This window comes from Varroa jacobsoni, unplaced genomic scaffold (genome assembly GCF_002532875.2).
Source record: "Varroa jacobsoni isolate VJ856 unplaced genomic scaffold, vjacob_1.0 scaffold_998, whole genome shotgun sequence".
Taxonomy (NCBI): Eukaryota; Metazoa; Arthropoda; class Arachnida; order Mesostigmata; family Varroidae; genus Varroa; species Varroa jacobsoni.
In genome coordinates this window covers 200,979-211,834 of record NW_019213900.1, presented here as the reverse complement: position 1 = coordinate 211,834, position 10,856 = coordinate 200,979, and the positions used below count along the sequence as shown (strand labels likewise).

General features: G+C 39.4%; 1 long non-coding RNA gene across 4 annotated transcripts; it reads right to left on the bottom strand.

The window, feature by feature from the left end:
• Positions 1–1,774: 1,774 nt before the first annotated feature.
• On the bottom strand, positions 1,775–9,957 carry LOC111265706 (uncharacterized). Of its 4 annotated transcripts, none has more exons than XR_002683605.2 (4): positions 9,244–9,957; positions 8,095–8,219; positions 2,241–2,483; positions 1,775–2,011 (listed from the first exon to the last, which is right to left on the bottom strand). It is a non-coding gene; the product is annotated as an uncharacterized LOC111265706 (long non-coding RNA). The 4 variants fall into 4 exon arrangements; XR_002683604.2 differs by having other exon boundaries at positions 2,241–2,477; positions 9,244–9,956; XR_015313137.1 differs by having other exon boundaries at positions 2,241–2,391; positions 9,244–9,953.
• Between the last annotated feature and the right edge of the window lie 899 nt (positions 9,958–10,856).

Genomic DNA, 10,856 nt, shown 5'->3' with positions numbered 1-10,856 from the left:
TAAGGAATCGGCAGCCTAGACCTCGGTATATGAAAGGTCTTTTCTTACTAGAATATGTTGGCCTCCACTTTGAAAGGACGTATCTTTTTTGAGTGTTTCAAAGTTATCTCCGTGGCTTAATTCAGCGGAGCTGGCATTTTTCTCTGCAAGCCACGGGTCTGTGGTAAAGGCTATGTTTACTTTCTGCTGTTTTAAATATAGGTAAAAAGTACCGAGTCTCCTACAGTAGAGCGTACATTCGATCAAATACAGCGAAGCTTATTATTATTTTTATTATTATGTATTATATTATACATTATTATATTATTATTTTAGCAGTATTGGGCTGGTGGTCATCATGTGGATTTAGTTTGCAGTGCCTACGAAGTCGATCGAGGTATCGAAATATTTCAGTGTCTTTTTTTTACAGATGTGGTAGTCAATGCCTAAGACCGCTAACCTCATTCGTATGAATTTTTAATTTTTTCACTAAAATTGAAGTTCTCTAATTATTATATAGTCATCCGATAGCTGCACCTGGGCATACCTTTGTTACATACGATCTCCTAGTCTTCACCCGAGTTTTGATAATCGGCAGTTTCAATTAAGGCGTTTTAATTGAACTATTAACATTGTTACATTTCTGTATCCGTTTTATAAGCGCTTTCATCTGACGTTCGATCGAAATGGTGTTTCTGCTCCGGTCTCGGTACTCTCAATTGTCTGTATAATGCAAGTTTTTAAGTGGCATCTTTTTAAACGGCCAAGAGTTAATTCAACTTGTGACTTCACCCTGTTTAATTTCTCATTAGCTCTCCTGAGCCGCTTCGCTAAGATCTGCTAAAAATTTTTTTCTATAATAAGATTTCTTACTTCAGCTGTTTCCTCATTCCCATTGGAGACGTTTAATAGAATTTACCTAAGAATGATCACTTAAACCCGTTGATCGTAGTAAGCCGCAACGAGGATGCATCCAGCCATTACAGAGAAGATACTTAACACCTTCCTGCTATTAATAGGCCATTTGCGCTCCAAATAAATAATCTCCAGCCAGTTGTCTGTCGGCGCTACGTAGCTTTTCTTTAAGCGTCATCTCCTGGTGTTGTATTGTTTTTAATCCTTTTTTTGCAGACGTATTGTAAATAATCAAGTCCCTTTGCAATGTCGGATCTATTTCGAATATCTAGGCATATTTGTCCAAGAATTTGACCTGGAGTCATATCTATATAAATTTGAGTGTGTAAATAATAAAAAGTAAATGTGTACAAAGGCTGCGCAATTTTTTTTTATGTATGAATTAATTTCGTATGTTCAGAAGCGAGAAAACGCAAGACCGAGGAAGTTAAAGCAGGTTACTTCTCTGTAAATGTTATGTAATGTCCGCTAAACTTATATTTCACTAAATTAGCTAACCCGTGCCCAACAATGCATCGAAATGATCAACATGGTTAAAGGACTCGTTTCGGATTTATTGTGGTGCTTGATCTTTACGTACCTTGTTTAGGCATCTAGTAATGTAGCAGTCCAGCAGAAACCTATCGATGTAAAATGCCTTGCGCCACATCATATCGTATACGCTTTTGAAAATCTATAAGGGGAATAAAGCTTCGTCTATAATAGGGGTAATATAAACTATTGGCCCAGATTTCAAATCGCCGTTAGCACTATACTAGTTAATTCTTAATTTATTAAACAATATCTGGGCAGCACAACGGTTTTAACTCGAAAACCCGACAATAGATGATGAAGTTCTATGTACCTTTTTTGAAAAACAACTTGCAAAAGATTACCAGCATTATGCTAAATAAATTCTAGAAATGTATTCTTCCAGTTATTGCTCACATTTTAATGTAACAGTTTCAGGTAAATGTTGTATTTCACAATAAAAACGATATCTTTTTTTGAAATTTCGGTAGCTAAGGCACAACATGCCCCATTGAGCCGGTTAAAGGACGCTAACTGAACATAATAAAAGTAGAATCGACTTCCAGGAGCCTCACGTAACTGGTGCAGGTAATTGTTCTTTCCACATCTGAAATATAATAGATATTTTTAGCGAAATAAAAAATCTCATATTATTAGTGATACGGGCATTTCTCCTTACAAAGTAATTTATCTACAGCAATGACATCTGTAGTAAGATTCAATTCTTATCCCTCATAGTACCTGCCTTGCTGCTGTACGTGCAGGACATTCAGTCTGGGCAAGGCAAACGCAGGACATAAGTTACTTTAGTTACAAAATTGTAGGGTATTACCTACCTTTATTTTGCCAGTCTCGACGACCTTGTTCGGCGAATCTCCCAGATGATCGCTGCCAACTCGTGAACTAAGTGCTTTGAATCGAACAGGTAACCCATGTCACTTTGTTGGATATCAATCCTCATTCCCTTACGCGTTTCTACGTGATATCCTCATACCAGTAGCATTGTCCATGCCCATTGAAATGGCGCGAAATGAATTTAGATACGGGAATACTTATTCAGGAATAGGATTCCCCTGTTACTGGTCATAGTACTTCTACTATTAGTGCATATAGACATGCGAACTGAGTGAGGAATCAATGTCTTAGGGAAAACTCTATTGTTTTTAAGTGATTCCCTGTGGTGGTTCAATTCAAGCTTTGCTATCGTCAAGCCCTACGTAACTACACAAGAAGTTCCTTTAGCAACATAGAAGCACGAACTATTAATGGGGACTTGTAGTTAGGAACATGTACCGCTGACTAAATAGCCCACCGAATTCGGAACAATTGTGACGTCGAAAAATGATGCTACGTTTTAGATCGGTTGTCTACTCAGATTTTCCGATTCATTAAACATGCTTCTCTACGACTCACAGCATCGCGGTTAATGTAATGCCGCTCATGTATCGGAGTGATTGATGCTGGCAGCCGAGAAGCAATGTTGATCGTGGCGATATCTATGCTTTTGAGCCGATTCCAGCCGAGCTGACCTACAGAACTTCATCTCAACCCCTGCGGCTAGTTCCCACTCCTTACCAAACATCTTTAGTTGCTGATTAATTTTAGACCCGTTCTATTTGTTCGCGGAAGAAAAAGCCGTGGCGGCAAAGTTCGGCTAGTTAGCCAGAACCAAGTTTCAAACTGGCACGACCATGATGCGCCTCTAACTTACACGCCGCATACCCATATCATTTATCGTCTGCAACTAATCTCCACTAACGAAGGCATCACGTTAATCTATGGGAGCATAACATGATTGCATTATCTAGGCCCGTATCAGATACGGCTTCCCGTATCTAGTTTCCTCCTACTAATCGAGGAATCGACAGGACGAGGTACTGCTCAGTTTTTGCCAAGTGAAAATGACGAAGCAATCCGATTATTGTTATATATTATAGCGCTACTATTCGAACAGGGAAATTAGGTTAACTCATGAATATGACTGGCCCACCTACGACCTTTGCTTAGATTGGAGCTGCTAAAAATAAATTTAAGCGTACTCATTATGATTGTTACTTAAGGTCAGTTCGAGATTTTTTTTAATTGCGTAATCAACAATCCCTGACGCAACCGCAACGGTAACTGCGTTCTGCTTTAAGGCGAAGCAAAAGCCACGACCATTGACTGTGCTGTTGAGCTTTTGTTTGTATGAAGTTGACATTTCGATAATGTCGCACTTATTCCGTAAGGCAAACAAGGTTTTCCGTAAACGAGGTTTACCGGCTGACGGCCACCCCATATAAAGTTCAAATTAAGACGTTGCAAAATGAACGTAAAGTAATCCTACAAAAGCAAGACATATTGCAAAATTTCAGGACCCCTGTGTCTAATAATTGAAACTAGAGTCTCGCGTCGAACCGATCATTTTTATCATTATATATATTGTGTTATGCCTAATATCTACTTTTACCTCAGAGCAGTGATTATAGTCCCTGCTAGCCTTCTTAGTCGCCTCATAAGAAAATGCCAATACAATAAATACAATGAATACTAGACAGGAAAACAGGGGTCCCAGGATAACTGGAGGCAAAATTGTCTAACATAAACCCTTTTCCCTAGTTGAACATAGCCTGAATATGCATTTATGTCCTTCATAATTCGAATAGAAAACTTTTAATCTCATTGTTATTTTATAGGTTAGATAAGAGTCAGCTGAGGTATTAAGCAAGCCTCTCGGCTTGTCTATGTGGGATATAGCCACTGTTATTTGCAAAGCAAATGGCTAACACGGGGCCGAGCTATGCTATATCGTTTCTAGCCATCTGAAAATAACTTAACGGTAAATTCTTTCAAATAAAAAGTATGTTTGTGTACCAGAGATAAATGTTAAGTATTCACTATTCAATTCAGATGATACTTCTATGCTAAAACCCACTCGATGTATAAATCGTAGATTCTAATCTACTATCGATCCTATTGATTGAGATTGATATTCCTGTTTCCATCGACCACTCTTCGATCGAACTATTGCTTTTTAGTCAGTATTGCAAAACATAGCATCATTCCAGTAAACGTTCTGAAACAACCGGCCTGATCTTCTGAAGACCTTCTATCACGATGGCTTTAGCAAAAAGAGGGATCGGGTCCAGCCGCCAGCTGAATCTTAACTACCTAATCTAGTTTTTTTTATTGATTTCAGACATATTTGTATTGACGTTCTGAACGTGTGAGATGATATCTAACAGAAATGCTATTTAGCTGTTTCTACTGTATTGTTTTACATAGATGATAATCGAATCCCGTGAGAGCAAGATGCTTATAGGCGGATGGATTTCGAAGGCGATGGAAACCACTTGATCATTCTGCCGTATGATTGTTAAATTGAAAATTACGCACCAAATAAGTGTCACAGGATTGAAGGCTAGGAAAAACAATGCCTTAAATCAGCGAATTACATTGTACACTGTTTATCAAGCTTGCCTCTACAGGTCAAGGGCAGCGTGTGGAACAAAAGTGGTCCTAGTAACAATTACGATGCTAAACGTTAGTAACGTAGACTTGTATAGTTACGCTCATTACATTACTAAACGTAGCTCCTTCCCAAAAGCTAGGAGCAGTGATTCGTCAATCAGTGACCTACGATTGGGGAGCTCGTATGATCATGCCGTTCGTTTAGACAGAACGACTTTCGATTTCTACTCGTTGATTTTATATAAGCATGCATATTTGTCAATTACTGTATTGAATTTATGTGCTATACGGTTCCGTCAAGCGACTTCACTGTTTGTAGCGCTCAAGGGCTAGGCAACCAAAAGGTCGTATAGGCTTTAACTATTATCACGTTCCCTATCATACCACAGACACATTCGTGCGGCTTTCTCCGTTGACATCCGCAAGAGAATAGATTTAGATACTTCGAGTGACCATTAACACGGCCGTTTCGTTGTGATGAACACTCGTTGTTGCTCAACGGTGCAATTTTTGCCTGAAAAACTCAGAACTGAAAGGCTGAAGAAGTACGACGGAAAATAATGCCGAGAGATCTGACGTGTGGACTATACTGTAAACCCTTCAAGAGACATTAAAGCGTTCAGAACGCGCGGATGTCTCCTCAGATGCTTAGGGCAATTCAAAATCGTTATAAGCCATACGATATGCTAGGGCGGCATCGATTTTCACTGACTCTATGCAACTCCTAACGCCTCGTAAAATCTAGATTTCTTTGTATCGTTACAACTCGTATCGCTGCACTTCGTCTGAAATATCCCGCTTGACGAACGGCAATTATATGGCTTAAAATGAACGAACGATGTTAAAGCCAGGTCGAATCCTGACCAAAGAACTAGAAGAACTCCAATAATACTAGAGATGTATGACGAATACTTCTTACCTTAGGGGAAAAGCGCGGTCTTAAATGCGCGAAATCATATCGCAGTAACGCATATCCCTAGAGCACAGGACTGTACATCTACATAGTGAACAAGATAAAGCGACTGGGAAAGGATGAGCAGTCAGCGAGGACAGAATTTTGCAAAACACTGATCCTAAAACGGTTCACGGCAACGAATCGCATGCTTTAAAGAATAACCTTAAAAGCCTCATTGAATTTGGTGTAAATAAACCTAACGCTAATTACTAATGGTCATGTACTTAGGACTTGCTCCTAGCAAATAAACTCCTGGTTGCTTCCTGAAGGCCCAATTTAGGAAGGGAGAATTTACTATCCAGGATGTGGATGTTGGCTCAGTATAGATACGAAAACACGTGGGAAAGCTGCAGTTCAAATCGAGTCAGAAGTCAGACGGATTTAAAAATGTCTGAAAAATACCCTTTTGCGTATTTGCAAATTATCTCTCAGAAATGCTCAGTTGTCAATCAAAAAACGAGAGAGCATGAATGTTTACCCTACCCGCATCAGGCCAGTATAAGTAAGGTTACAAACTGCTAGAAAGCAGCGTTTTTGTTGCCGTTTGTGAGACCGGTAAAAGGCCAGGAGTGGTCGTCGATGTTCAGTTTGCTATTAAGCCGAGACAGGGCGCCTGTCTGTGATTATTGCGATTATGTTGCAAAAATAAAATTTAACTACGCAAAACTCATACATATGTTTTAATCTTTCGAAGTACCTCTACGTCAAACGAGCCTTTTCAGATTCTTTTTTCGTTAGGCGTTTGTGATCGTCTAATGAAGTAGACTCCGAGTTCTTTTCTTAAGTCTAAGAATAACAGTACTCGATGCAATAGAGAGGACCACTAGATTCCACAACAATACTTCTTTCATACTTAACTAAAAAAATGTTGATTTAATTATCTGTTTTCACAAAAAAACCTTTCGTGCGCTGTATCACCAACCATTTGATAACGTGTCAAAATTTCATACTTATACTTACACGCTTGCTTGTGACGAATTTTTAAATAAACTGCAACATTATCAAAATTGAACGAAATAGATTGTTTGTTCTATAATACCATGTGTATTACAAAAAATAGTTCTTTCTTCTTGGCACCCTCATACAGCTTGAATATAGGGCAAAGTAATCAGAATAATTATTATATAAACTCTTTGCTTGGAATTGGAAATTTTTGGTGTAAACATGTCTCCAATAGATTAAAGCAAATATCCGCAGTTCATTGGCAATTGGAGCCTTTGATTTCAAGGTATAAAACAGTAGAGCCAATTGGAAGCTGGGTCACTGCTTCACATAGTCGCGAAGGGTTGTGTGGAATATGTATATCGCACTCTTAGGTTCTAAAAATTGTATTATCGCGCTATACGCTACTATACTTAGCCTTGCAATTTCTTGAAATGAAGTTCTCTAGGCCGTAATACTCTAAGCGGAAGTCCATTACAAAGTTTGTAACGGGAAACGCAAGTCCCATTGCCACCGTTTTAATTGCTCCACTCTGCTGATCGGACTGCGGTCAAAACAGTATTTCGCCATACCGCTAACGAACCTAATCTGCAGTTTCGTTTTTGTAGGCAATTGAAAATATGGCTCGTCGTCGTCACTTCGGTCTTTTCCAGCTTTCGGTTACGATACGCCTTAATCTCTTTGGCAGGACACGGACCTACGGTAAAGAGAGGCGTGCCCAAATGATAAGGCTTCAACTGGGTTTCGATAAATGGCATACCGTAGTTGGAAAGTAGCTTGTAAGAAAAATTGTTTTTCCCCATGTCTTACTCGTTCGGGAATCACAAAGATGGGTTCAACTCGGTTTGTACTTCTAAGGACAGAGGTTCCAGAACCTAAGACCCCTATCTTTAAAACAATGGCCTATCTCAGCAAAAGTGCCGATGAGTATGTTCTGGTAGGTAATAGATTAATATTCTATTTTATTACCTTATTTTGACCTAATGTTGCTGTTGAGTTGAAATAGTACTTTATATCTAAGGGAGAGGAGATGTCAATGCGGTGTGTAGGAAGACCCTAAGTCAAAAAGGGATAGTTAAACAAGCTAGGAGCGGTATATATGTACACGGTGGGGTGAAAGTCTCTGGACAGTTTGAAAAACAGTATCAGAAAAAACGCGACTCACTGCAGTAACGGTCGAACTTAACTGTGTAACTTGCAGCAGAAGCACCTTATGACGAATTCCCTCTCTTTATAGTAGTATGTTATACGCATAATATAATGTATTAGTACAATGAGGTATGTTGAAAGTGCTATTCTCTAGTGTTTATCGATAAGTAACCGATAATTTTTTTTTACTGTACCTGTTAAATATTGTCACAGGTGTATTTGAGCAGCTCTATAAGTGAGTAGTTTTATTCTATCCGAAGTGGCAGCTGTGAACCTGTCGCTTGTCGTAGAAACAAGTCGACTTTTCGTCACCGTACACCTATTATGCAAATTCAGACAAAGTTGTTTGCTATTCAGAACGGTGTACAAAAATATTTTGTATCTGCAGGGTATTATATCTATGACTTTAGAACCTGACAACACCGTATTCGGCAAATTAAGTGTCACTAAGAAATCTGCGCCTATTACCTATATTACGTATTCTATTAAATATAGCCACGAACGAAATTAAGTCTTTTTAGGTTTGCAAAAAAAAATCAAATGAGCTAAACGAAATGTATAAACCTGTAGCCGGCGGCCATTCGCGTCCCTTACTTCGACTATGCACCTAAAACAAATACTTGCTGTCGTCCTAGCATATCTTCGAAATGTCCTCGTCTAACATCGTAGACGTCAGCATTAACATACCATACGTGGTACAATTCAGGTTTCAACCTGATTGCCTAGCTGGGGCTAATTCCTGTCTACTTTACACCGATAATTCTAACATGCGTCTGGTCGACGATGAACGGAAACTCCGACATTGCATTTATTATATATACGAACGTACTATTGTAATAGTGTAAAAATGATATCAGGGAGTCTCTTTTAAAAATACGTTGCACAATTAAATTTATTATTTATCGCTATAGTTTGCGTATCCTTTGTTATTTTAATAAATGTTAAAAGACCTTCTCTTTCTAACCGTAAATCTTTGGCTCGTTCTTTGCATTAAAGAGGAAGTAATTGTTAGTGAAAGCAAAACGCTCTGCTGCTTATTTAATAGCCATCACTAATGCTCATTATTGAAAGGCCTGTACGAGTGTATGCGACTCATAGGACGAACAAGATCGGTAGTAATGCGTCATACGGTCCGTTACACTGAAACGTAATGCCGGTCATGATCTCTGACATCTATAACTTGCACCTTTCATCAGTAAACTAGCTCAGAACAAGTCACGTTAGACACCTACGCACGAAGATTGTTCTTACAAATGTCCTATCTCCACAACAAGAAGTTACGCTAAGCAGTATATCGACAATGTCGAAGAGACACATTCGAAGGCTGCATAACTACGGGGTACCTCTTAACTTCTGCAGTAGTGTCCAAAAGAGGCTTTAGAGCATGAGGCTGCGAGGTAGTCCGGACAGACGGTAGTCACAGTAAAATAGTAGCACAGCTTTTGATCTTCCGAGAAGAGTGGATAGGTGCGACAGAAATAGTGAACGCGACCGGCAAATCACGAGGCCACTGCCAGGAAAAGAGTTCGCCAGTAACGATATGGCCGTAGGCAGCCATTGGATCTAGTCGACTCGTTCCTTGGCTCTTTCTCGCTTGTGGAGCTACTACTTAGAATAATTTACACAAACATACATGGGCAAAAGACGAGAGATCGCTGCTCACGCAACCTACATGGAGCAAGCAAAAGCACTTAATGCTACCGGCTGTACCGCTTCTGTGCAATGGAATCAATAGAAAACCAGCGTATCATGGCTCAGAGTCCATCATTGGAATGGTGCCCAAGCTTGTCGATTATTGAGACCTACCGCCAAAGCGCACCGCTTAAGCGGTCATGTGCTTGTTATAGTCGTATAGCATTATAACCGTGTGACAGCCGTACTATCCAGTAACATTACATGAGCATGTCGATTAAAGATCAACGAAATGGCCATTGCAGTTGATGTACAGAGACAGCGTCGTGTCTCAGCCAGTGGCGATGGAAAATACGAACTGTCTACGAAAACATGATTGTGACAAAGGGATGCCTCCGCCCAAGGGTATAATCCAATGCTGTGAACAGTTCTAGGTGATTTTGACAAAAAAATAGATATGAAATGATTAAAACATATACGGACTGTCACAATACTATTTGAATAAATACAATTTTGATTTTCTATTCAATTAATATTTAAACCGTAATTAATTTTTTCTATCTTGCCATGGCTTTCAAAATCATTGTTCTCATCAATAGCCTATTGATAATAATCGATTTACAATGTTCAGCAGATACCTCAACTATGGCTTTTACTTCTACTACGTAGGTTTCCCGACGCAGACAATGATAGTGTGCAGGCGCTTTGTTTTGTTGGAAATAAATTTCGTCATATTCACCATCCTTCAAAGTCCCCCCGAGTGCATGCTAAAACAGAATCTCGCCGTAAGAACCGGCACCAGTCGCTGGACAGTCAAAAAAGAATGGTCCAGTTAATCCACTGCTTGCCGCGCCACATCGAAGCCCCTGGTAAATTTAGTGCCCCTGGTAGACCATTTGGTATTCCTGCGTTAAAATCTGAATAATTTTTTTTCAAAAACTGCGTACGTAGTTCGTAATTTCCCAAGTGTAATTTGCAAAATAATTTTCCTTCTGGATTATCTTCATACAGAGCTCGCACGGATCGTGAATGCAATTGTTCCATTTGTAACGTCTCAAATACGATAGGCGCCTAATTTGCGGACACCAAAATTATGCGTTGATTCCCACCTTCGTTTCTTCGTTCAAGAATTGATTTTGATCGAATCATTATTTTCAATGTATCGCATGGAAGGAACGGCCAGAAAGTTCGGACCCGTAAAGAGCATATGCACCTTATTAGGACACCCTGTATTATACATTTTTCGGAAGAATTAAAAAATTCTAATTTTCTGGACGCGGCAAAATGCAAAAGATTGCAGAAGGGCGCTAGGTTCATGCGACGT